General features: G+C 42.0%; 1 protein-coding gene and 2 long non-coding RNA genes across 4 annotated transcripts in view; 2 read left to right on the top strand and 1 right to left on the bottom strand.

The window, feature by feature from the left end:
• Positions 1-27,933, bottom strand: part of MTUS2 (microtubule associated scaffold protein 2) — a 563,429-nt gene that overhangs the window by 330,504 nt on the left and 204,992 nt on the right. The window lies entirely within an intron of this gene.
• LOC113600878 (uncharacterized) overlaps positions 1-27,933 on the top strand; it is a 66,649-nt gene that overhangs the window by 14,674 nt on the left and 24,042 nt on the right. The gene's annotated exons all lie outside the window — the stretch shown is intronic.
• On the top strand, positions 50-24,773 carry LOC113600879 (uncharacterized). Its single transcript, XR_008294307.1, has 3 exons — positions 50-2,792; positions 22,285-22,351; positions 24,449-24,773. It is a non-coding gene; the product is annotated as an uncharacterized LOC113600879 (long non-coding RNA).

Here is a 27,933-nt window from a genome sequence, read left to right as displayed (position 1 = left end):
AAGCAACTCCTCTTTCACCTTGCTCAGGACTATGCACAAACAGCAACTCTTTTAACCAAGTGTCCTTCACACCTGGAAACTGTAAACAAAATTCTTTAATAACAAGGCCACAACTCTCCCACTGGAGAAAAGAAGGACACAATTAAACAAAGCAAGGGAAGGGGCATTTTTCAGGGTTGTTACCAAAGACGTGGGCTTGATACAATTACCATCAAGGGTATAATCTCAGGCCAGACTCCAAGTCTTTGAGCTTCCAAGATGCCCTCCCCTGCAATGATCTTCACCTCCTCCTATCCATACCCTCCACAGTGAATCCCCTCCTTGTGTGACAAGTAGAACACTGAGGGTGTGAAACTCCTCGGGCTATACTGTAAAAGACATTACAGCTTCCTCCTTGGTCTCTTGATCTCTTTGGGGGAAGCCGAGCACCATGTCATGTCACAACATTCAAGCAGCCTTGTGTGGAGACCCACAGAGAGGGAACTGAGGCCTCCTGCCAGTAGCCGGCACCAACTTTGCAGGTGTGTGTGAGTCAGACACCTGGGAAATGGGTCCTCTAGCCTCCAGTTTTCAGATGACTGCAGATTAGCTAACATCCGACCCTCTGGAATTTGAGGACAAGGCTCAATTCAGTGGGGCATTCTCTCCACCAGCTCAGTGATGCCTCAGCTTTACACAGGGACTGTCCCGGTTTCAGCTGTAGAAGGCCCACCTCTTGCGAAACCCCTGAGCACCACCAGGAACACCAGGATGGCTGATCACGCAGGATTTATGGCACCCAGGCTTAACTAGCAACTTCAACATTTATAGAACAGCTGTGAATCTGGATATAAGTGGAGTTCCGGAGTGTGAAGAAGGATGAAAATGAGGGAGACGCACCAATAGGAGCGACATGGAAGGAGCTGCCAGCCAGAAGGTAGGGTAAATTCTCTACTCCGGAGATGATTCCATCATCTTAGCAAAGCCAAATCATCAACACTGAAAAGAAAAGCTCTAGTGCTGGGAAAACTTGTTAGCCACACGCAAAGGGGTGTAGCTGGACCCTCACCTCCCGCCACGTGCAAAACTGAACTTGCAACGGATGACCGATCTACATTTAAGAGATAAAACTATAAAACTCTTAGAAGAAAACACAGACAGGAGTCTTCATGAACTTGAGTTAGACAAAGACTTACAACAAAAGGCAAAACAGAGAAACTGGACGTTATCAAGACTGAACACTTTTTTATTTCAAATAAGTCAATCAAGAAAGTCAAAACCACCGAATGGGGGGAAAAAAACATACTGTAAAGCATATATATGATAAGGGACTTGTACTGAAGATATTCAAAGAACTCTGGAAACTCAATCCAATTTAAAAACAGGCAAATGGGGAAGCTGGGTGGCTCAATCGGTTGAGCATCTGACTCTTGGTTTGGGCTCAGGTCATGATCTCACAGTTGGTGAAATCAAGCTCAGCCCTGGGCCTTGCGCTAACGGTGTGGGTGGAGCCTGCTTGGGATTTTCTCTCTCCTCCTCTCTCTCTGCCCCTCCCTTGCTCATGTGCCCTCTCTCTCTCAAAATAAATAAAGAAACTTAACAAAATGGGCAAAGAATCCAAGTAGACAATTCTCCAAAGAAGATACACAAATAGCTTATATGCATGTAAATTTTCCCACAAACGCATAATCACATGCTCAACATCTCCAGTCATTGAAGAATGTACATCAAAACTGTAATGAGACACGACTTCACATCAAGAGGAGAGTTAGAATTTAAAGAGCTGATAATACCGAGTGTAGGGGAGGCTACAGAGAAATCAGAATCAAGCCCTGACGGCGGGACTGTAAAATGGTACGATGGCTTTGGAAAACAGTCTGGCCGTTCCCCAAAATTTAAATACGGAGTTACCTACAATATCTCAGCAATCCCACTCGTAGGGACACATCCAAAAGTAAAGACAAATTATTAACCCAAAAACCTGTACGCACATGCTTACGGTGGCATTATGAATAACAACCAAAAGTGGCCAAAAGAAGCCAAATATCCCACGCCCCTGATGAATTTACAAACCAGTTGTGATACGTCCATTCAATGAAGTATTCTTCAGCAATAAAAAGGAATTGTTAGGAACGGAACTGTGTTCCTCCACCCTGTGTACGTTGAAGCCCTAACCCTCAACGTGAGTATATGTGGAGACAGACCTTTAAGGAGGTCATTAAGGTTAAATGAGGTCAGAGGGATGGGGCCCTAATCCAGTAGGACTGGTGTCCTTAAACAAAGAGGAAGAGACACTAGCGATCTCTCTCTGTACATACACACAGAGAAAAGACCATGTGAGGACACAGTGAGAAGGTGGCCATCTGCAAACCAAGAGGAAAGCCCTGGCCAGCAGCTAATCCTGCTGGCACCTTGGTCTTGGGCTTCCAGCCTCCAAAACTCTGAGAAAACACGTTTCTGCAGTTTAAACCACCCAGGCTGTGATTTTCTATTATGACAGCTCAAGCAGACCAATACAGGACTGAGGTCAAACATTAGGGCAAATGAAAGAAGCCAGACACAAAGGGCCACATCTTATAAGACTCCAGTATATGGAATGCCCACAACAAACAGATCCATAGAGGCAGAGAGTAGATGACTGGTTGCCAGGGGCTGGGGCTTAGGGAAAATGAGGAGTGCCTGATAATGAGTATAGGGTTTCTTTCTTTTTAGAGTCACAAAAATGTTCTAAAATTGATGGTGGTGATGGTTGCACAACTCTGTGAACAGACTTAGAACCACCGGATTTACAATTTAAATGAGTGCATTGTATGGTATGTGAATGCTGTTGCAATAAAGCTGTTACTTAAGCTGTTATTAAGAAAGACAGAGAGCACAAGGGCTGGCCAGCTAGTTAACTAGCTTCTGGAAAGGAAAATAAAGAGGCAGGACGGAAGATGCAGAAAATTAGGCAGAAGACGGATGACGTGATCAGACCTTGCTCAACCCAAAAGAGAGATGACTAAAGCAGAGGCACCTGTCTCAGCGAGCCACAGAGCCACCTGAGACCAGCACGGAGGGCCAGGGAAGGAAAACCGCCTTGAGGAGGGTAAAACGGGGGAAGCAGGAGAAGGAAGACAAAGAAAAGAGCACAAGGGCACTCAGTTCAGCTGAGCTCAGGAAACACCCACAGAACATACACCGGGTGTCACACTAGCTCTCGCAAAATAAAAATACATGAGGCCTGGGCCCCGCTAACCCCACTAACACCGGCCTGACACTCACGTGCAGAAAATCCCAATGAAATATGCACAGTTGTACAACAGACGCAACAGCCCAGAGCTGGGGGGGGGGGGCACAAAGGGAACGAGCCCAGCCTGGGCTCCCTGAGAACGGGCTGCCGTTCGAGGAAAGCTTGAGCCGGCTCACAAAGGGTAAACAGGAGAGAGCTGAGTCAGGTGCAAGAGAAGGGAAGAGGGTGTCTCAGGGAGGAAGCTGCTTGAGCAAGGCGGCCAGAACCAGGTCCGCTCATGGAGAGGGAGGTCGGAGGAACCTGACTGATATCAAGGCGCTTGGCCTTTCCCCTGACAGCAAGGGAGAGCCAGGAAAGAACTGTAAAGGAAGAAGAATGGGTTTGGTTTGCTGTGTGGAGGGTGGGGTCGAGCAGGGCAAAACTGGGGGTAGGGAATTCAGCTGGGAGGTGTAACCAAGGGGACAGATTGTGATGTTCTGAGAGCGGGAAGGGAGCGGAGTGGATGGATTCAAGTTAAAACCCAATCAGGTCTTACTGATTGATTAGTGGGGGGGGGGGACAGTGGGGAGGACAAGGAGAAAGTAATCCTCTGCTACGGGAACAAAAAGAGGCACGCATACCTGCAAAATCTCAAAGGGAGCCACTGTAGTGAAGCCAGGCCCCAATGAGATCATGTGCACCTGAAAATACAACAACGTGTGGGGACTTTAGGAAAATCCTTCTCACTTCAAAAAGAGTATTAGCAAGCTCTGGCCAGAAGGGTCCCCTGGAAGGCTTTCTTGCGGAGTGGTTGGGCAGCCTGTGGGGTGACTCTCTGTGCTCAGCAAAGCAAAGCCCAGAAAGGCACGTAAGGAAGAGCAGGTAGGTACATGATGCCTGAAGAGGCAAGGGTGTGGACGCGGTGGGGGCAGGGGAGAGGCTCAGATCCCAGACATTACACAGAAACTCTGTCCGGCCAGAGGTAAAGGGTAAAAGCGCGCGCGCGCGCGCACACACACACACACACACACACACACACACACACACACACACACACACACACAAGCTTTTGCTAACCTCATTACAGACGTGTCCATAATCTAGGAACGGTGAGATGAAAAATTGAACTGATAGTGGTGATTTACTGGCATTGTTTCTTACACAGAGCAGAAAGCGAAACTAGTCCAAGTTGCTTGGTCTGGTTTTGTTCATGTTTTGGGAATTATGAAGAGACTGGTCGGAGGCAAAAACAGAACGCTGTGCTAAATGAGCAATATATCATCTGCAAAACCAAACGGTCTCTCCTAGTTATGCAGTGTGTCTTTAACTGAGGTCCAAATCTCAAGATTTAATTTCTTATGATAATCTAAAAACTGAGATTGAGCATTTTTGGATTGTTAGGATCCCCAGGATCTGAGTATCTGCATTTGCATTTCTGTCTGGATCTTGTTCTGTGACTAAAGTGACTGCCTTTACACAATTATCCAGCGATATACTTTCTACTGTACTGGAATGAAAAAACCACCAGGGAGAGTTAACCTACGTACACATGTTTGGCGAGCGGATAAATGAATCAGAGCCTCCACATAAGAGAAGGGACTTAGAAAGGGGTGGTAGGGTCAGGAACAGGCATAAAAGAGTGCTAGAAACAGGAAGCAAATAAGCGGAAGGGACAAGTAATATGAATACTTCCAATGTCATACTTTTGTTGCTGGACAGATCCGCTTATAAATAGAAGCTGCTTAAAAAGATAGGTCAAATACAGGTGACCTTGTACTAGCACACTTCACAGAGTTAGAAGAATTCATTGTTTTTAAGTGATTCCAAATCTGAAGTTACCCAAATGCTGGGTTATAAACGTGGACAATTGGTAATGTCCTTGGATCCTGTTCCCATTAGTGATTCTCAGGAAAGTCGGCAGAGGCTCAAAGCTAATTAAAAGGCACAACATTTTTATGAGCAAGTGCAGTTGAATCATCTGTGTCCTGATGAAAGGCTTTAGCGTTTCAGAAGAGGAAAAATGAAAGCACTTCCTCTATGTGCTAAGGAAAAAACTCAGAAAATTATACTGTGATGACGTAACACGTCTTCCATGGAGTGCCTTTAAAAATACAGTTGTCATAATGCTTTTACAAGGCTGACGAAGCGGATTGTTTCTGCAGTGCTGGACAGCACCCTGAGAAGCACAGGTCCCCAGCACTGACTAGGTTTAAGGAGACCGCCAGCTCGAGATGGCAGGCAGCACGGGGGTATGTTTCCCCCTGTTAATCAGAGATGCCTTAAAATAGGAGTAATTCAATGTTAAGAGGTACAGTGAATCAGAGTAGCCGACGTTTACTGAATTCCTTCTCCTAAGCACTTCGCATACTGCAGCCTAGAATGACGGAGAGAACAGAGACAGGTACTTACTGAGCCAGATAGGTCAACAATTCTGGAATACAGGCACAGAAAGATGGAAGTCCCTGGCTGACGGGCAGGCAAGGAGGGTTGCAGCCTGCAGCAGACGGAAAGGCAGTGCCGCAGTGGAGGAAGCAGCCTGCTGGCCTCTTGGCCCGGGCTGCCAGGGGCACACAGATGCAGATCCCAGCACCATGGGAGTACAGCGGACAGAGAATGAGCTGCCTCACGGGGGCACGCAGTGTCCAGGACCCAGGTATCTACCCCCCACCTCCCCACCCCTGCCAAGCCCCAGAGGAAGGGTGAAAAGACTTCCAAGGAGTTTGAGCAAATGAACTTCAAGTTCATCTGACTCGGCAAGTGAATGATCACAATGAATTTGAGGAAAGCTTCCAGCGTAAAACAAGAAAAATGAACAAACCAAGGAAAAAAAACTGGCCCTAAGGATACAGGGAGAACTCAAGCAACAAAATATATCTTTTAAGAAAGATCTAATTAGCATCCTCAGAGAAATTTGGGAAGATATTACAACAATAAAACAAAGAACAATATGCTGTGAAGGCAGCAATCATGAAACCATGAAAGCATTCTCAGAAATTAAAAATACCAGAACAGTTCAATAGCAGGGTTAGAAAATACATCCAGTAAGGTTGTCTAAAATGAAGAACGAAAGCATGAGGTACGAGAAAACAGGTAAGAAAAAGTTGACTCAAGTTATCACTTTGGGAGGTCCCCAAACCAAACAACAGAAATTCCAGGAAGAAAGAGAAAACGGGGCAGCAGAAATGAACAAAAACAAGACGACTGCCCAAAGTTGAAGGGAGACACAGGTCTTCAAACTGGCAGTTTAAGTGCTTTGCAAGACATATCAATCAATTCCTCTTTGTCTCCCTTTCTCTGCGCCTGTCTCTTCATCTGTCTCTGTCTTCCTCCCTCCCTCCTTCTCTCCACACACACACCCAGAAATTTCTTAAACACCAAGGACAAGAGAAGATTCTAAAGCTTTCAGAGAGGGGAGAAAACATCAGGTCTGCTACAAGAACGTATTTCTCAGACTGGCATTGGGTTTCTTTTGAGGAACACTGGAAGTCTTTATATTTTGAAAGAAAATCATTTTCAACCGAGAAAATAAATTTTAATGTAGTGAATGCAAACTAAAGATGATTTCAAAATGCAAAAACACTGCTGCTTTGCCTTTCTTTAACTCTCTTAAGAAATTACTGAGGGCATATTCCAGCAAAACAAGCAAAGAAACCAGAGGGATGGGGCCACTAGATCCATACCAGGGGGAAAAAAATGAAGGGGCATTCCAGAAGAACAACATCTAGTTGAGAAGGCAAACAGAGCTGCAGGATTCAAAGTCCCAGAGGGAGAAGACAAGGAGAAACAGACAAAGACATGCTGAAATAGAAAGACTTCAGGGCACCAGGGTGGCTCAGTCAATTAAGCATCCGACTTCGGCTCAGGTCATGATCTCATGGTTTGTGGGTTGGAGCCCCACGTAGGGATCTGTGCTGACGGCTCAGAGCCTGGAGCCTGCTTCGGATTCTGTGTCTCCCTCTGTCTCTCTGCCCCTCCCCCACTCATGCTCTCTCTCCCTCTCTCTCTCAGAAACAACATTAAAACATTTTTTTTTAGAAAGACTAGGACACGGTGGGTGTCCAGAAAATACTTATTGTATGATTCCTTCTCTTACTCCAGTTTGAGATTCTACCTACCCATGCCACTCAATACTCTCCAATTTCTGAACCTGTGCTTTCAAGTCATGTTTTCATATTGTTTTGGATTAAGATCAGGGCATAGCCCCTTGCCATACTATATAAAATCTAGGAAGACAAGCTCTGTGCTAGGAGCTCATACACAATGATAAATCAGACACACGTCTCGAGATTCCACGTGAGCAAAGGTCGAAGATCGCGGAACAGTCAAATCTAGATTATGCATCCTCGTTTTCACCATCAGTTTCAAAAGCAAACAGATGAACCGGGTAATCACAAGGGCCACACACTTCAGCTGAGCCCCTTTAGAATCCATAGTGGAGTTTTTTTGCCTCTAGAGGTGAGCCAGGCCTGGCATTACTCTCCCTTGCTTTTTATTCTTTAATTATTTCCCCTCCCAGTCTATTCGGGTGCGAACTTGGCTCACAAGTCAGGGAGTCGGTCAAAAGCCACCTCCTAAAACCCATCTACTTCTTTGCATCCTCCACCTGCCACCACCTGGGATGGGCTACCGTTTCTGGTGCAAGTCTCCTCAAACAGTCTCCGTCTTGCCCCAGTGCACCCCTTCCTGTCCCTAAATCCAGTCTCCAAACTTCAGTCCAATGGATATTTTTAAAAATGAAACAGAATCCTATCAAGCCATTGGTTAATACCCTTTATGGCACCATCTTTGCTCTTAGGATAAAAGGAAGAATTCCTTAACACAGCTCGCCAGGTTTGCACCAACGTCTTTTTTCTCATCCTTGCCCGACACTCCACCTTCAGTCACACCCATGTGCACATATACCATTCTCTCTGCCTCAAATATCCTTTCTTCTACACCCACGATTGCCACATCCCTCACCCCACACCCTTCCTACCATACTACATCTGAGACTCTTTCCCACGCCCCAATTTAGGCTTAGATTCCCTTCCTGTATTGTGAGCTCAGAACACTGCCATCACGACATTCATTCACACTGTATCATAACTGCCTGTGGGATCTCTTCTGTCTTGTGCAGGGCTGTATCCTCAGTGCCAAAAACAACTTGACACAGAGTAAGTGATCAATAAATGTTTACTAAATATACATGCGGCGTTTGTCCAAATACATAGAAAAAAATAATTGTTATGCTTATGTTCCAACCCAGAGTCACTGAAGTTGACTTTTTGGGTCTGGGTGGAGGAAACCTGAAGATTGAGTAAATGTCTCCAGGGCATTATTAGGCACGCTCAGTTGCAATGAAAGTAAGCCAAAGATAGGACAGCTTTGTTTGCTGAATGAATGCACAATGAAAATACAGCCATTGTCAGCGTCCGTTTCAGTAGTAAGTACAAATGGATAATGCTGAGAGATATTTGTATACGAAGACAAATACCAGAACAAATCGAATGGTTCAAGACACATGGCTCTTCTGCAGTCTCCGAGAGAAGTCCCAGGGTCAGCCGGTGTCATTAAGACACCAAAGAACTATATTTAGACCACATTCTCTTGTACCAGCTCAGTAACTTACCGGTTTGTCCTGTGGGGATGTTTTCCCATCTGACATAAACCTTCCTTGGTAGATGATATGGTTCTCATGAAATTAAGTAAAACAGTGATAAAAAAAAAAAACAGTGAAATGGTGGGGCACCTGCCTGGCTCAGTCGGTTAAGCATCTGATTCTCAATTTTGGCTCAGATCATGATCCCATAATCACAAGATCCAACCCCATGTTGGGCTCCACGCTGGGGGCGGAACCTGCTTAAGACTCTCTCCCTCCCTCTCCCTCTGCCCCTCCCCCAGTCACTTGAGTACACACTCTCCTTCTCCTTCCAAAAAAAAAAAAAAAGGTGCACTTAGGTGATGTCAATAAACTGTTCTCATTCTTAACAGAGGAACAAACACTTCTCCCTCTCTGTTCTTCATTCACCTAGTCCTCTCCTCCTTTGTCTTGGACGAATCAATGTCCTACTTCTATTCCAAGATTTACCCATATGCAGGAGACCTTGATATCATTCTTAACCACTTTTGGGGGATCCTGTTCTCACAGTTACCACCAGCTCTCTCCAACTTCTCTCTGCAGGCCACTCCCTCACATTTCAAACTAGTTACAATCTCTTCCACCATACTCTAAAAAACCAAACAAAACCCAACTCTGCTCCCCCCCCCCCCTCCAGCTAGCACCTATGGCTCTTTTCTCCACCTGCACATTTTTAGAAACGGCAGAGTCTATTCTCAGTGCTTCCATTTCCCCAGTTTTCATTCACTTCTCAGCCTACAAATAGGTGACTTCCACCCCCAGATTTTACTAAAATTGCTCATTCAAAACTAGGTCACCAACTGCTTCCTAATTTCCAATCCCAACAACCTCTTTGCATTTTTACTTATCCTGTCTTCCATGAGACAGTTTTGATCACTTTCTCTTTTGGAAACTCCCTCTTCCTTAGACTAAAACACTACATTTTCCGGGTGCTCCCCTCCACACTTCCCACAGTGTTCTGTCTCTTGTAGGCTTCTTTCGTCAGTTACTCTTTAAATTGGGTAGAAAGTTCTCTTTTTGACTTTTTCCTCACTCTGCCCTCCCTCTCTCTTTCCCTGAATCTGCTTATCCATTCTCATGGCTTCAACTCCCACATTTATCTTTGTCTCAGACTTCTCTCCCGCCCCAATTTATGCCTTTTGTGATTTTCAACCTAAATGCCCCCCTAAGAACCTAAAATACTGCATGTGTCACCTAACTGCCCATCACCACTCCTGATTCTACAAGCCATCCCCTGGTGCTCCATACTAAGCAACTGGTCCCTATAAAGGATCTGAGTCACCCCAACTGATGACCTAGAATGGGTATTCATTCTACCTTTACCCCTTCTCAGCCTGGCAAACTCTGATTTATCCTTCAAAATTCAGCTCAACTCACCTCATTTAGAAAATCTTTTCAGAGCCCCTATCTGCATGAACAGAGTTGGGTACCCATCCTTATATGCATTCTATACACGTCCCCATCAAGCATTCCCCACCTCCTACTAGAATTACAGATTCATCCCTCTGTATCCTCACGAAGTCCTGGGCTATACATCTAATCTGCACATCCCGAATACACACAGACCAGCAGCCCAATCCATAAGAGGTCCTCAGAAAATTTTTGAATAGGTGAATAGTTGAATGAATAATATAGTGAATATAGGAATTAATCTGGTCATCTCAAAGACTCGCAATGCTCTAAAACAGCTGTCCATTGCTCAGCAAACTACCATCACCACCATCACCACCACCAAAGGCTAGTCATTTGTTTTTGCAAAGAGTTTCATTGAAACACAGCCATGCTCATAAATGAATGAGCATGTATGTATGTAAATGACATATTGTCTGTGGCTGCTTTTGCGCTACATTGGCAGAATTCAGTGGTTCTAACAGAGACGGTATGGCTTACAAAGTTTAAAATATTGACTAACCATGTTCTACTTCTATCAGTGCTGGAACACGTTTGCTGAGTTCTTTCCATTACTGACATCTGCTAGAATGAGAAGAGACATGGAGGGCTCTGGTGCTCTCCGGGGTGTCCTAAGGACGTCACGCTAATAATCCTTCACAGACACTAAATTCATTAAAAATTAAAACTCGCCTTCTAACACAAGAAGATTCAGAATATGCTTTGGCAACAAAAAGGCAAAAACCATACAGGAAAATAATGCCATCGCCTTAGAACTCTTACCTTAAAAATACTGAGAATATGACTGAATTTGGCTAAATACCTGGCGTTCTATGACCATTCAGACTTTTCAACAATATTAACTGTGCTTGTGTTTTAAACTGTTCTGACCAAGTTCACTCAATCATTAAGATATGTTACATTAGCTTCATTACCTGCATTTTAGAATTTGGTAGAATTCATCCTGCCTTTAAAAAAATTAAAGAGGAAAGCTTATACAGTAGGTTGAACTCCAAAATAAAATTTATTTTAATGAGGAGAATTCATAACAAAACTGTATATAAGCTGAGAAAACTTGTCCCAACTCCTCTTATCTGATTGACCTCTTCTGGTTATTTATAGAATAAAGTAGTCTCATCTAGTCTTTTAAAAACTTCTACTCTGACACTTTAACTATTCCTATCAAAAAATATTATAATTCTTTCAGGTCGCCTTGGCTGACACAAAAATGTCAGGCCCCCAGCAACACTGCGTATATTTATTTCCATATGCACAAATTATATCCTGACCTGCTGTATACTGTACAGGTTATCATTTTTTACATAATGTTTTCGGCCACGAGAGATGTTTTTTCTGAGGAAAGAACATAAAATATATGGAGATCTACCAAAAAGGCAGTGTAGAAAAGTACTGCCTTTTTTATTCCTTAGAAGTGAGGGATCTAGTAACAAATTGTTTTTATATATGATCTTAGGTTTTCCAAAGACAGATGTATGCCCACCTGAAGGGAGGTAACCATCCTACTGTACTTTGAGCACTTAAACAGTACCCTGAGTTTCTTTTTTTTTTTTTAATATATGAAATTTATTGTCAAATTGGTTTCCATACAACACCCAGTGCTCATCCCAAAAGGTGCCCTCCTACAGTACCCTGAGTTTCATTCCCAGGCCCGATGACAGTAAAACTTGATAGTCTCATGCGTGACCGTGAAGTGAGAAAGTACCCTATCCGAAAACACAGAAATGATGAGGAAGTGCTTAGGTTCATTTATCCTTCAGCAGACAGAGTCACATCAAGATCTGTAAGACTCAAGAGTCTTAGGAAATACCGTTAACTTATGATATTGAAAACCTGAAAGAATCTGTACTATGGAGTAGTATGTATTTATTGTGTGTCCAATTGTCAGGCCATTTTAAAGCCATGGGGCACCTGATGGTACCCACAGAGCCAATGCAGGAGTGGAAACATCAGGAAATCTTCCCGAAGTCTAAGTAACAGCTTACTGGTCCATTAAAGATCTAAGAGTTTTCCTACCTGAGAACTCAATAAATGTATATTTAATAAATGCAATTCCTGTATCAAACCAGGTCTTAGCATTCAGAATAAAGGAAATCACTTGAGGTTGGACAAGTACAAATACTAAATTTACAGGGTGCAGCATTAGGGCTCTTCCTATCTCCAATTCTCATTTGCCAGCGTGATGGTGCTCAGAGCCTTGAGTGACCACGTCAAATAAAGATACGAGAAGAACCAAAGTAAGAGTGACAGGGAATCCTGACCTGTTGAATATATGATTTCAAGTAAACACAAAATACAACCGCATATAGACACATTTTTAAACTACTCTTAAAATACCAACCTAAAAATCCAAAAAGAACCACTACATAAATACCCTGAAACTAAAAAAAAAAGTAAACACAAAAAGAAAAGAAAGTTTTTATTAGATGCAACACATACCATCTGAGGCTAACAATCTTTGGTGAATACGTAAAAAAAATCCACCCGTGAAATTTTAATTGATATGGAAATCGCCATAAAAAAACTAGAAAATAAAACAAAATATATGAAACGAACATTTTCAGGAATTGTACAAGAGATAGCACAGGACTATGATCCCTTAGAAAAGGAAAACAAGTGAGGTAAGCCTTATCATTGCTGACCTCGCTGCCTAGAGGAGGAGAAACTCAAAGAGAGTCTGTCCACGACAGTGACCTGAAGACACAGAGATCAAAGTTTGGAAACTCCAAGGTAGTAAGAATATGTGGGGCAAAGAGGAGTGAGATACGCAAACAAAATGTTCCAAAATCTGCATTAGAGCCTCCCCTTGAGTGTTTGGATAAATACCAACTTGTGCATGTGTAAAGCGAGACTGAGTGAGAACAGCTTTTGAGCAAAGAACAATTACTAGGGACGTATAAGAAAAACAATTCCCAGAATTTACACAAGCTGGAAATTGTTCCACTGCCCTACAGGCAGAGTGGAGAGACCCTATTGAACACATGAGTCCTCAAAAGAGACCCCAGAAATTAGCTCTAGAATAAAGATGACTTTATAGCTACTCAGAAGAACCTAAAGAAAGGCTTAATGGATCACACTAATCAATAAGTAACCAAATTGCCTGCCAGAAAAAATTTCAATACTCTTTAAGAAAATGGAACAAAATGCAACATCGAACAAGGTAAGATCCAAATGTCCAGAATCAAATAAAATTACTAGAAATAATAATAAGAAGGAAATGTTACCCATAAACAAATAAAAGTCAGACTAAAAAAATGACACAGATGATGAGATATCAGAAAACGACATGCCAAGTTATTAAAAATAGGCTGCATATAATTAAGAGGTAGATACAAACCTGATGGGGAAAGAAGGGAATTATATTTAAAATACCTAGAATAGAATGCTTAGAGAAGAAATAAAAAATATTTGAGGGAAGCCTGGGTGGCTCAGTTGGTTAAGTGTCCAACTCTTGATTTTAGCTCAGATCACGATCTCATGGTTGTGAGATCGAGCCCTGTGTTGGGCTCCATGCCAGGCATGGAGCCTACTTAAGATTCTCTCTCTTCCTCTCCCTCTGTACCTCCCCAACTTGTGCTCTCTCTCTCTTAAAAAACAAAAACCTGAAATGAAAAAATAGACTGGAAGAAATCAGAAGCAGATTAGACATTGCAGAAGAAAAGATCAGTAAACCTGAAGACATAGCAACAAAAACTATCAAAAAGGAAGCATGGAGAGAAAAAAGAATGACAATAAATTGTCAGAGCTGTAGCAACTTATCAAGCCAACTTATACATTATCTATAAATCTATATCTAAAATATACAACAATATAATAATATGTAATATATTATAACAGTATAAGATATGTAAGATACATTTAATATGTTTACATTATATATATTTTGTATTTTCAACATTTGATAACCATAAATATGCATATCAAAGAAACCTGATATATACCAAAGAGAATAAACAAAGGAAACTAACCCATTGCCTATGATAAGCAAACTGCTGAAAACCAGTGATAAAGAGAACTAGAAAAAAAGAAATACAGAAGACGTCTTGTCTGCCACTATGTAAACCAAAAGACAATGTAATAAAATCTTCAAAGTGTTGAGAAAAAATTTTCAATCTAGATTTCAATACCCATTGGAAATGTTTAAAAAAAGAACATGAAGAGTTCGGTAGACTTATAAGTAATGAAAGAACTAATCACTACAAGTCTGCACAACAAGAAATGTTAAAGGAAGCTCTTAAGGCAGATCAAAAATGGTACCAGATAGGGGCACTTGGGTGGCTCAGTCAGTTGAGTGTCTGACTTCAGCTCAGGTCATGATCTCACAGTTTGTGGGTTCGAGCCCGCATCAGGCTCTGTGCTGATGGCTCAGAGCCTGGAGCCTGCTTCAGATTCTGTGTCTCCTCCTCTCTCTGCCCCTCCCCCACTCACGCTTTGTCTCACTCTGTTTCTCAAAAATAAATAAATGTAAAAAAAAAAATTTTAACAAAAAATGGTACCAGATAGAAACAGGGACCAAAGAAATGAAGAACAGACGCAGTAAATTAGGTAAAAATAAGCAATATTTTTCACATTTTGAAATCTTTTAATAAGATAATAGCTGTTTAAGGCAAAGTTTATTAACAATACATATGTTGGGGATTATAATATATTTGGAAATAAAATGTATAAAAATAGTAACACAAAGAACAGGAGGGGAAATGGAAGTATACTGTAGTGAGGTTCTTAATTATATACATGAAATGGCATAATATTTAAAGATAGACGATGGTAAGTTACAGATGTATTTCAAACTCCTAGAGTATGGATTGATAAACTGTTTCTATAAATAGCAAGATAGTAAATATTTCAGGCTTTTGGAGTCAAACGTCCATGTTGCAACCACTAAAATCTGTCATTGTAGTATACAAGCAGCCAGGAATAATATGAAAATGAAAAAGCATGGCTATGTTCCCATAAATCTTTATTTACCAGTAAATAAAGCCTAATAACAGGTAACACTGTAACCGCTAAACAAGTAACAAGCTTGATTTAACCTATCAAACAGTATGTCAACAGATGGCTTAAGGCAGTCACTAAAAGAAAAGAAAAGACAGAACTGTGTCTAATAAGCCAAAAATGGAAGCAAAATGGAATCTAAAGAATAATCAATCTAAATGAAGGCAGTAAAAGAAGAAAAAATGAATGATAAAGAAAAGGGTCAAATAAAAAAACCAATAACAAGATGATATATTTAAACCCAAACATATTGATAATTTCCTTAAATGTAAATGATTTAGAAGACTTCAATTAAAAGGCAGAGGTTAGCACACTGAATTTTTAAAAGCCTACTTTAAATATAAAATATAAATATATTAAAAATAAAATAATGGAAAAAGATTTACCAGGTAAATACTAATCAAAAGAAAGCTAGAGTGCTATGCTATCAGAGAAAACAGACTTCAGAACAAGGAATATTATCAGGGATAAAGACGTGTATTTCATAATGAAAAGGGGAAGTTTAATAAAAAGACATGAAAATCCCAAATGAGTTCATACAAATAATAACAAAGCTTTGAAATATGAAGCAAAAATTGGTATCAGTGAAAGGAGAATTTTTAAAATGCACAATTACATTTATTAATTTCACCTTTCCTAAGTAATTGCTAGGATAAAATATAGTGAAAATAGAAAAGTCTTAAATGACATTATCTGCTAACTAGACCTTCTTAGTATGTATAGAACAATATACCAAATATAAGCCTAGTTTTGGTCATCAAATTAACCTCAAGAGTATATAAGGACTCAAATCAAACAAAGGATGTCCCCTGACCACAATGGAACTAAACAGATAACCAACAGAAGGGTACCTGAAAAATCTCTTAATTTGGGGGAATAAGCAATACAACCAAATATAACCTACAGGTCAAAAAAGTCATAAGAGAAATTTAACAATCTTTTTAACTGCATAATAAGAAATATGAATACTCTAAATCCATAGGACATAGCTAGAAACTGAAACTTAAAAAAAAAAAAACAAAACACAAAACACCTTGGCAGTAATATAAAAGAATATAAAATACACTGAGGATTTTTACTTGTAGTAAGATACACATGACATAAAGTTTATCATCTTAACCATTTTTAATGTTTATTTGTTTATTTTGAGAGAAAGAGAGCAAGCAGGGGAGAGAGGAAGAATCCCAAGCAGGCTCTGCACTGCCAGCACAGAGCCCGATGTGGGGCCCCAAATCACAAACTGTGGGATCATGACCTGAGCCAAAATCAGAAGTTGGATGCTTCACTGACTGAGCCACCCAGGTGCACCAAGTAGAATCCTAGACTGATTTTCTTTTTATGATAGCTTTACTTCACTTAATATAATGTCTTCAAGGCTCATGCGTGTTGTAGCATGTGTCAAAATTTTTTTCCTTTTCGAGGTTGAAAAATATTCTATTGTACATATATACTGCATCTTGTTTATCCATTCATGCATGGACACATGGACACTTGGGTTGCTTCTTGGCTATTGTGAATAATGCTGCTGTTAATACACAGAGATTCTTTTAAACAATAAACTGAAAAGTCATGCTGAAAGAAATTAAAGGAGGCCCAAATAATTAAGAGATATATTGTGCTTATGGATTGGAAATCTTAATGTTAAAAGTCTCAATTCTTCCCAAATCAATCTGTACATCCAACACAATCTCAATCAAAACTACGGCAAGTATATTTTTTAGAAGTTGGCAAGCTGACTCTAAAATATGTATGGAAGTTTAGATGATCTAGAAGAGTCAATTATGAGAAAGAATAACAAGTTGTGAAATGTACACAACCTGATTTCAAGACCTACTACAAATCTACAGTATCTGGGAGAGTGTGGTATTGGCATGAGGAGAGACATGTAGATCAATGGAACAGAATGTAGGATCCAGAAATAGTCTGGATCAATGGATTGATCCATGATCAATGGAACAGAATGTAGGATCCAGAAATAGTCTGAAATTTATATGGTCAATTGATTTTCAATGGAAAAAGGATAATACTTTCAAGAAAGAGTGTTGGAAAAATTGGACACTATATGCACCCCCCCCCCCAAAAAATGAGCCTTAGTCCATACTTCACACCACCTATACAGTTAATTCAAAATGGATCATAGGCCTCAAAATAAGAAATAAAACAATGGAACTTCTATAAAATATAGAAAAAAAAATCTTTGAGACCTTGGGTTAGGCAAAGTTTCTTAGATAGGAAGCAAAAATCAAAAATCATAAAAAAAAATCTCATAAACTGGAATTTATCAAAATTAAAAGCCTATGTCTTAAAAGACATTGTGAAGAGAATTAAAAGTCAAGACAACTTCTTACTAGACATGTCTCCAGAGGCAAGGGAAATAAAAACAAAAATGAGCTATTAGGATCTCATCCAGATAAAAAGCTTCTGCACTGCAAAGGAAACAATCAACAAAACTAAAAGGCAACTGATGGAATGGGAGAAGATATTTGCAAATGACATATCGAATAAAGGGTCAGTATCCAAAATCTATAAAGAACTTATCAAACTCAATACTCAAAAAACAAATAAACCAGTGAAGAAATGGAAAGGAGACATCAATATACACGTATCCAAATAAGATATTCAGATGGCTAATAGACACATGAAAAGATGCCCAACCTCACTCATAACAGAGAAATACAAATCAAAACCACAGTGAGATACCACCTCACACCTGTGAGAATGGCTAAAATTAACAAGTCAGGAAACAACAGGTGTTGGAAAGGATGTGGAGAAAGTAGAACCCTCTTGCACGGTTGGTGAGAATGCAAACTGGTACAGCCACTCTGGAGGACAGTGTGGAGGGTCCTCAAAAACTTAAAAATAGAATTACCCTACGACCTAGCAATTGCACTACTAGGTATTTATCCAAAGGATAGAAAAATGCTGATTTGAAGGGGCACATGCACCCCCAACGTTTATAGCAGCACTATCAACAATAGCCAGATTATGGAAAAAGCTCAAATGCCCATCAACTGATGAATGGATAAAGAAGATGTGATATATACACAAAACGGAATACTACTCAGTGATCAAAAAGAATGAAATCTTGCCATTTGCAACAACATGGATGGAACTAGAGTGTATTGTGCTAAGCAAAATATGCCAGTCAGAGAAAGATGAATTTCGTATGACTTCACTCATATGTGAAATTTAAGAAACACAACAGATGAACATGGGGGAAGGGAAGGAAAAACAAGATAAAAACAGAGAGGTAAGCAAACCATAAGAGACTCTTAACTACAGAGAACAAACTGAGTGTTGCTGGAGGGGTGTTGGGTGATGGGATGGGCTAAATGGGTGATGGGCATTAAGGTGGGCACTTGTCAGGATGGGCACTGGGTATTATATGTAAGCAATGAATTACTGGGTTCTACTCCTGGTACCAATGCTACACTGTATGTTAACTAACTTGAATTTAAATAAATAATTTTTTTTGAACATCAAGGCAAATAGCAGAAGAAAAGATTTTTGAAAGGCACATGTCAAAGAAAACTTGTATTCGGAATATATAAAAACATTTTACAACTGAATAAAAAAATAATCAAATAAAAAAACAATCAAGTAACAATCAAATTTTTTAAATGGTCAAAAGATGTGAACAAATACTTCAAAAAAAGATCTATGAATGCAAATAAACACATGAAAAGATGGCCAGCATCATTAGGTATTAGCGAAATGGAAATTAAAACTGATTATAATTTTATATAGCTGCATGCCCATCAGAATGACGAATATTAAGAAGACTAATAATAGCAAATGTTGGTGAGGATATGAAACAACTGGAACTCACACAGAGTCCGCATGGCAATGTAGGATAGGTAAGCCACTTTGGAAAATAGTTTGACATTTGCATCTAAATTAAACATCCTATGAAAACCTGCAATTCCGCTTCTAGGTATTTGCTCAAGAGAAATGAAACTATAGATGTCCACAAAAAGATCTATGTATGAACATCCCTAGTATTTTCATTTGTTACAGCCGAAAACCGACAAAGTCCAGCAACAGGTGAATGGAGATTCAAACTGTGGTACAGCCATCCATTCAATACTCAGCAATAAAAGTAACCCACTATGGATGAAGGCACCATCACGGGTGGATCTCAAAAACACGCTGAGCGACAGGCACCAGATACAGAAAGAGTACATACTGTGTGATTCCGCTTATATGGAAGTCTAGAAAACATAATCTACCACGGCAGAAGGCAGATCGCTGTTTGCCTGGGGTGGGGCAGTAGGAGGGGAGATTGCCTGGTAAGGGGCAGAAGAGAAGTCTGGGGGACACCGGAAAGATTCTGGGTTGGCGCTGTGGTGACAAAGGTCTATAACAGGTTTGTAAAGGTATATTGACTTTGACACGCAAACCTCCCCGAACTGGATCCTGGCATTTGCCCTGGGGAAAGAGTGATTTGAGACCACCAGGTGCAGCTCATTGGCAAGGCTCTGTCCACCTGCTGATCAGTGATGGGAACTGTTTACTACGCAGATCTCGATTTGGATACAGGTAGCATTACTCTGCATTACTAGCTTTTGACCTTGTGAACGCTGAGCCTTATCTGAAAAACACAAAAAGATAATGGAAAAAAAAAAAACCTACCTCATAAGTTTGTTTGCACAGTAAATACTGTTTTATATTATAATCACTCCTCAGTTGTAATCATCATCTTTGTCATCATTATCCTTAGGTTGTCAAAATAACTCTGTATACGAGCTCAGCCTTAAAACAAGCCATTACTTTCACTAAGGCATGACAGAGTAACTTTTCTCCCCACAGCTTTGCAATAGGCATCTTCCACTGTTCAGACAACGGCTTCCTGAACTTTCATTTATCTTCTGAAGTTCTGTGGCAGTAAGGCATTCAGATGCTTTACTCAATTGTCTGGGCCATTTTCATTTAACTTTCTTATCTAGGCCTTCCTTTCCCAGCTGTTTTGAGTTTCTCAAAGCTGAGGAAATAGACCTCAACAAAATGACTCCAGATACCATTTTGCATATTAACAGCAATAAGACAGAAGTATCAATGATCTGCAAAGTTAATAGATTTTTTTGTGTGTGACTCATAACACATTTGAGGTCAGCTGACAGCGTTGTTTCGGTTTGGGTCATATGAGAGGCAGTTTTCTGGGAAATTCTGCACATTAGTGCAGTCATTCCAAATTATCACAAGTATTTTTCAGAAACCCTGATTTTGTTCGGTGAACAAAACAAAATCACTCTGATCTCCTCAAATTATGAAATAACTCCAAGTTTCATCTAGCATTTCTGCTATTTGCTTCTTACATTCCGTAAGCGTGAGTTGGTTACACTCGAGGATCAACTTCCTTTTGTCTATCTGGCTAATCAGTCTTTTGTCCCCATGATTCCATTTATACTGGATAATCAATGACTTCCATGCTGTCAAATTCACTGATCCCTTCTCTGTCCCTATTCATACTACATGGTTCCTCGGCGGCAATCAAAATTATTGGCCATTCCTTGCTCCTTTGATGTGTTGTCTTCTCTTGGCTTTCAGGATACCACATTCTCCTGGACTTCCACTTTGTACCCAGGCTGCTGCTTCCCAGGCTAAATGTTGGGATGTAAGGGCCCATGCTGGGACATCTTCTGTTCCCCAACTATATTCCCTTGGCTTTTACTTTTTTTTTTTAATTGAGGTATAATTGACATAACATTATAAGAGCTTCAGGTATACAATGTAATGTCTCAATATCTGTATGGGTTGCAAAATGCTCACTACAGTAAGTCCCATTAACATCTGTCACTTGACTCCCTTGACTTTAGTAGTATCTGCTGAAGTCCAAATTTTAACCTTTAGCCCTGACTTCTCCTGGGGCTCTGACTCATATATCTAATCGCCTCTGTGACTGCTCCACCAGAATTTCCAGGACAGAACTCTTTGTACTGCCTCCCTGGCCCAGCCCTTCCCCCACTCCCCTGGCTAGTCAATGTCTCTTAATAAATGGCATCACCATCCACCCTGTTGCTCCTGCCAAAATTCTAGAAGTCCTCATTGGCTCCACTCTTTCCCCATCACCTACCCTCAAAGTCCAATCCTATGGTCCTATCTCCAACATATATCTCAACAATTCCATCCCTTTCTCCCTCTATGCCACCAGCTACCAGGATCTCACATCTGTACAAGTGTACCAGCTTTTGACTGGCCTCCCACTCCAGTCTTCCCTCTTCTGTTCTACAGAGACCCCAAGATGATCTTTGTAAGCCATAAGTCAGATCATGTTTAAAGCTTTTGGGGGCTACTCATCACACTTGGATTCGAACCCAAACTCCCTGCCAGGGCCTCCAAGGTCCTATGTGATCTGGTCATCGCCTACCTCCCTACTTTGCTCCTCCTAGGCACCTGCCACTTACTCCAGCTCATGCTGACTTTACTCCTGTTCTCTGACCAAACTAAGCTCATACCTACCCTAGTGCCTTCATTTGTGCTTTTCTTCTGCTTGGAACACACTTCTCATGCAAGCAGCTAGACAGGAAGACATCACCTCATGAGAGGATGAGTGAGAGTCCAGAAAGAAACAAAAGATCCTCAAGAAAGTCCAGAGCTTCCCCATCTTTCCCCTGAGGGGACTCAGGACATGGGTAGAACCAGAAAGGAGGGCCTGGCAGTTACTCTGGGTCTTGCGGTGTTGAGGCTGCATATGGGGCAGGGGGAGTTGAAAATAATTCTGTTCCCAATGACTGGGGTGGACATCAGGGAGACCGGGAGCACTCCTGAGGGATATTTGAGAATTGGGGAGAAAGAGAGGAAATCGAGAAAAGTTGTAGAGTAAGAGAGACTGGGAGAGAAAAGGGAAGCAAGATTGTTCAAGTGGTTAGGGATTAGTCTTTAAATGGCTGTACCAAGATTGGTCCATCTGGGGCCCAGAGCTTACTTAAGGGAGAGACCTAGACTCTGTAGTGCTCTTGAACCAGAACAGGTGGAACTGGGAAACTAATTGTGGCAATGAGAGGAATAAGAGGAATAATGGTAATAAGAAGGAGGGAGATAAACAGCAAAAGAAAATACTTTCTCTGTTTCCTAGGGTTCCAGGCTCGACAGCTGGGGCCCAGGAAGTGTATGCTGGTGAGAAGCAGAGGTGAACTCATAAGGTGAGTTCCTTCTATCTGCCTAGCTCTCTGCATGAGGTTCATGTAGGGAAAGACTGGAAAGCTGGGTTCAAAACTGGCAAGAATTCTCTTTGTCCACAGCAAGGTGCTTCGGGACCTGAGGTTGTGTGTGTGAGCACAGGCTTGTGTCTTAACTTATTTCTCTCCCGAGAGAGAAGGTTGGCAGCTGTAGGGTTACTTGTAGACTCTCATGACACCCGACCTCACAGACTGATCATTGCAAAGATGCGTGTGTCCTTCCTCAGCTCTGCCTCCCTGCTGTTTTACGGTAAAAAACAGAGCTGGGGACATTCTTGACTCCTGCCTTCGTACCCCACACCACTGCTCCAAGCACAGGTGCCCCAAGGTGAGCCCCCTGCTCTGTGGGCTCCACTGACCTGTCCCCGCCTGCCACTAAAGCCATCCTCTTTAGAGGTTTTCTGCACTTTGCAGCCCCTCCTCACTTATTGTGGTTTGGATACACAGATGTTTCTACATGTGCTTCCGACAGTAACTACACTGATGAGCGGGCATCTTACAGAAGAAAAAACTTGAATAGCTAATAACTATATGAAAAACATGTTCCACCTCCATGCCTGCCCGAGACCTATAAGTTAAACCAATGTCATCAATTAATGAAAGTCTGACAGTCACGACCTGTGGTGGGTCTGCATGAACTTCAGATTCTCCAAAGTTTACAGTCCCTGCAACACCCACTGTCCCTTCCTGGAGCATCCCTGACTCCAGTACTCCACGATCGTCCCCGTTGCCTCATGCAGTGTCAGCTAACTTCTCCAGGGAGGAAAACAAAAAAACAAAAATAAAACCAGAAAAAAACAATGAATGTCCTTGGAAGTTAGTTAAATTTTGGTAAAATCCATTAATAAAATTTAAATTCCCCATGCCTCCCAGATCTAGGCTTTCAGTGTCCAAAGAGTTTCAAAACCTTCTATACTCTTTCATATACTTCTTCAGCCTGAACCTACAGTGACCACTGTAAATGTCACTGGCATTATACTAAGGCAGATGGCAACAACTTTTTTCTTAAAGGGCCAGAGAGTAAATATTTCAGGCTCATGGGCAATATCTTGTCTCAGCTCTGAAAGCAGCCATAAGCAAAAGGTTGAGCAAATGGGTGTGGCTGCGTTCCAGTAACATTGACTTACAAAAACAGCTGTCCAGCCCGTAGGCCATGGTCTGCCAGAAAATCAACAAACATTGGTCCTAAGCTTGTGTTCGAAAATAAAGATACTGCAGAGTAGTATGATTTAACACAGGCAGTTCAAGTACGTAGTCTAGCGGAGGGGTTAAGAACATGAACACGGAGACAGGCTTGAGGTTAGCTCTCTGCACTGTGGTTTATAAACTGCAGGGAGATAAGTTATTTCGCCTAAGTTTCACTCATTTCATTTTTAATACAAAAACAAGGATCGCACCTAAGTCAAGGTGGGCGCAGCACGCGTTACTCAAACTCTCTGGCCACATTCCTTAACCCCATTAACACCCCTGCAGCAGGAAGCTGGATATTCACATGAAGCATTAGGAACGAACACACAAACATTCACGATGATTACAGCCAGGCAGTGCCACCAAATGAATGAAAACCCTTTGTTTTCATAGGTTTTTGGATTTTAGAATTACATAGTTGGGGACTCTTGACTCTTCTTTATTTATCAGTTATATTTTCTTGTTTGTAAACTAATTGTGTACGCCAATCTGTTGGAATCTGGACGGTTTCCTTCCTGATTTAGTTGACTGCTTCAAAACAAAGAGAAGTCAATTATTTTTAAGTTTATATATTTATTTTTAGAGAGAGACCGCGGGGAGGGGTGGCAGAGAGAGAGAGAGAGAATCCCAAAGAGGCTCTGCACTGTCAGCACAGAAGCCGATGTGGGGCTCGAACTCACGGACTGTGAGATCATGACCTGAGCCGAAAACAAGAGTCGGTCGCTCAACCGATTGAGCCACCCAGGCGCCCCAGAAGGCACTTTTAACGTAGCCAGATCTGTCCATGTTTACTTTTGTGATTTGGGATGACACGTAGTAAATGTGCGTCCAGGGATTACTGAACAAATGAATACGTTTTCTTTTTCTCCACAGCCCTGTGAATTATAGTCTTGGGTGAACCACACTCTCCCCAGCTGGAAGACTTCTTGCAGTGAAGGAACAAACCGAGAGACTCCCTACCAAGGTGGTCAGCAGGAAGTCATGGCAGGAGTGAGCATTCAGACCGCTTTAATGCGGTATCCTAGCTGTCTGGCTTTTCTTTGTCCTTTTTCCTCCAGAAGGATGGTATGCAGATATTTCCCTTCATTTCCTGGGAGAGTCTGACGGGCAAGCCTCCTAGCTCTCAAGTGAAGAGACGCTAATAACAGTTTTTTACTGGATCACGACTTTGGTTCTGCATTTAATGGACCCTCATGAAATTAAAGAAAAAAAAAAAGATCGTGTTTGATGAAAAGGGGAGTATCTCCTAGGAAAACATGAAGAGAGATGGAAGGATTTTTGCAGAAAGAAAAAAAATAATTGGGGGGGGGCACGTGGGTGGCTCAGTCGGTTAAGCAACCAACTTCGGCTCAGGTCATGATCTCGTGGTTCGTGAGTTCGAACCCCGTGTCCAGCTCTGCCCTGACAGCTCAGACCCTGGAGCCCCCTTCAGATTCTGTGTCTCCCTCTCTCTCTCTCTCTCTGCCCCTCTCTCATTTGCTATTTGTGTCTTCCTCTCTTTCTCTCTCAAAACTAAATAAACATTAGGGGGAGAAAAGAAATAAATCAATCAGGCATATTGCCAGAGCAGGTCCTGGTAGCCTGGGGGGGGGACTCTAGCCAAGTTGCCCAAGACGGGAGAGGGTCTGCTGCCTGGAATAAGCCAGCCAGGCCAAGCAAAGGGCCACTGGCCTGGCCCCGGGGCCCCGGGGCCAATGGGAACACAGCCATCCCCCAAAAGGTCTGGAGCAAGAACTCCTCATTGTCTGTCCCTGAGCCTATGCTGGGCGGTCCTCCCAACAGCACTAAGAAAGGATTTCACATTTTCAGTGTCCCATAGGAGTGACACTCGTCGTTGTCGCAAGGCTTTGTTGGGTCCCTAATGATGACCCATGTGGACACAATCTCTCTAAATTAAGACCAGATGCCCATGAGAAAGGACTGGAGTCTTGAAGGAGCTGGGACGGAAGAGTCCCTTGTAGGTATGTGCACTTCTGGAGGCCGAGCTGACCTCTGAGGAAGTGTCACCCTCACCACAAATGTGTGAACACAAATAAGTCATCGTCAGAGGGAACTCAGAATGCCTGTCTCTCTTCCCGGTAGTTGTATTTTTGTGCCACTGGTACATTCTTAAAGACCTTTCATGCCTCAAAACTTGACTGTTGTTAGATAAATCTCAACTAAGTTTATTTTTTAGCACTTTTCAGTTTTTCCAAATTTTATGTGTGAAGTAAAACCATTAATACGTTAGATCATGCAATTTCTTTTTTTTTAGGTTTTTCTTTAATGGTTTTATTTATTTTTGAGACAGAGAGAGACAGAGCATGAACAGGGGAGGGTCAGAGAGAGGGAGACACAGAATCTGAAACAGGCTCCAGGCTCTGAGCCGTCAGCACAGAGCCTGATGCGGGGCTCGAACCCAGAGACCGCAAGATCATGACCTGAGCCGAAGTCGGCCGCTTACCCGACTGAGCCACCCAGGCGGCCCTAGATCCTGCTATTTCAAAGCGCATAATTCAAACCCACATCAAGTGTTTAAGTCACCTGGGAAGGTGAAGGTGAGATGGCACCGGAGAGTGGCGGCCCAGCGGAGGGGGCGTCAGAGCTTTGCACACCATCCGTCCACGGACAAACGAACACTTTGGCATCTCCAGCCAGTCCTGTCCTCTCAACGCTGGCCTCCTAGATGCAAGGCTTTAGGCTCTAGGATGGCTAAAGGCGTGTCAACCACGACATGCCCTGAATTAGCTCCCATCCTCCCCTTCCTCACCAGCTTCAATCCCACTCTCCGAATGGCAACTCTGCTCCCCAGGAGTCACCTTACACTGCACTTTTTCTCTCACCTCCTGTGTGCAGTCAGTCAAGAACCCCGTTGTGCTCTACCTTCTCACTGTGCCCCGTCACTGCCTGGACCACTGTGCCACCTCCTGTCTGTTCCCCCTGCATCACCCTCTGTCCTTGTAGAGCGTGCCTTCAACATGAGATTCAGAGAGATCCTGGGTCCACAAAAGCCAGACCACGCTGCCCTGACTCCAAAGCCTCCAATGGTTTTCTCACTCAGGGTAAATAAGAGTCCAATCCTTATAATGGCTCTTAGGCCTTAAGCATCCCCCTCCCAACATCCCTCCCACCCAAGTGTCCCAAGACACCCCCCCCCCGACACACACACAGGGCCAACCCCCTCACTTCCCTCCTCTCCTGCTCACTCTGCTCTAGCCTCCTGGCCTTCTTGCCACCTCAGGCCTGGACACAGGCTCCTCCCTCTGCCTGGATGCTCTACCCCAGACAGCCACATGGTTCCTTCCCTCACCTCCTTTGGGGACTGGTTTAAGGGTTTGAGGATCTTCTCAGAGGCCTTTTCCAACTACCCTATTGAAAATTGTAATTCCCCTTCTCTAAAGTTTCATTTCCTTCAGTACTAGCTATTTCTCCCAACAGACCATGTAAATTATCTGCAATTATTTAAAAAAAAAAAATGGCTGCCCCCATTGTAAAACTCAAGTTCCACAGGGGCAAGGATTTTTGTCTGTTGTCACTGTTCTATCCCCCACACCTAGGACCGTGCTGCATGTAACAGTCCCTCAATACTAGTTCTTGAGTGAGGGACTGAATCCTGTAATTAACTTGCAGCAGGTCTGATAATAACAGTCCCATCACAATGTACATCTATCATGAGAACAATCAAACATAATTTGACCTTTATAGAGGTGTTTGTAAAAAAAAAAAAAAACTATTAAGAAAAGCTACTTAAAAATTATAATGCAACAATAATTACCTGAGTAAATGATGATTCATGAAGTAATATAATGGAAAATAGCTTTAAAAATGTTCCCTTCCACTGATAATAAAAGAAATGCAATAATAATGCAAGGGGGAGGCATAGTGGTGGCAGTTCTCAATACTGGCAAGGGGATGGCAAGAAGAAGCACTTCCAAGAAATACTAGTGAGAAAATCATTGTTGCAGGTTTTCTAGAAAGTTCCTTGGCCTTAAAAAAATGTTTGGATATGCTTTTATCCAATCATTACACTTCAAATCACCTATCCTAAGAAAACAATAGGGAAGAAGACGCATAAGTATACACAAAGACACAAATCACAACATTATTGGAAACAGTTGTAAGTAAGCAGAACTCAACTGCCAGGAATTGGACGTTCTGACATTATTCCCCACCTTCCCCCATTCTTCCCACTTCCTCAAAGAGGCTGTCCCTGCAGTACCTCTGTCCCATGCATATCATTCTTCTGGGTGTAATTTCTCAAAACGGTATATTCCTTGCTTTCATACTTACAGGTATGTGTTTATTTTGTGCTTTTTTTTTTTTGGTCTATTTCATCCATTAGACTGTAAGACACATAAAGGCAGGAACTCTCTGATTTG

Source organism: Acinonyx jubatus, chromosome A1 (genome assembly GCF_027475565.1).
Source record: "Acinonyx jubatus isolate Ajub_Pintada_27869175 chromosome A1, VMU_Ajub_asm_v1.0, whole genome shotgun sequence".
Classification (NCBI taxonomy): domain Eukaryota; kingdom Metazoa; phylum Chordata; class Mammalia; order Carnivora; family Felidae; genus Acinonyx; species Acinonyx jubatus.
Note: the sequence above shows the minus strand (reverse complement) of the source record. Positions and strands in the feature narration are given on the sequence as shown.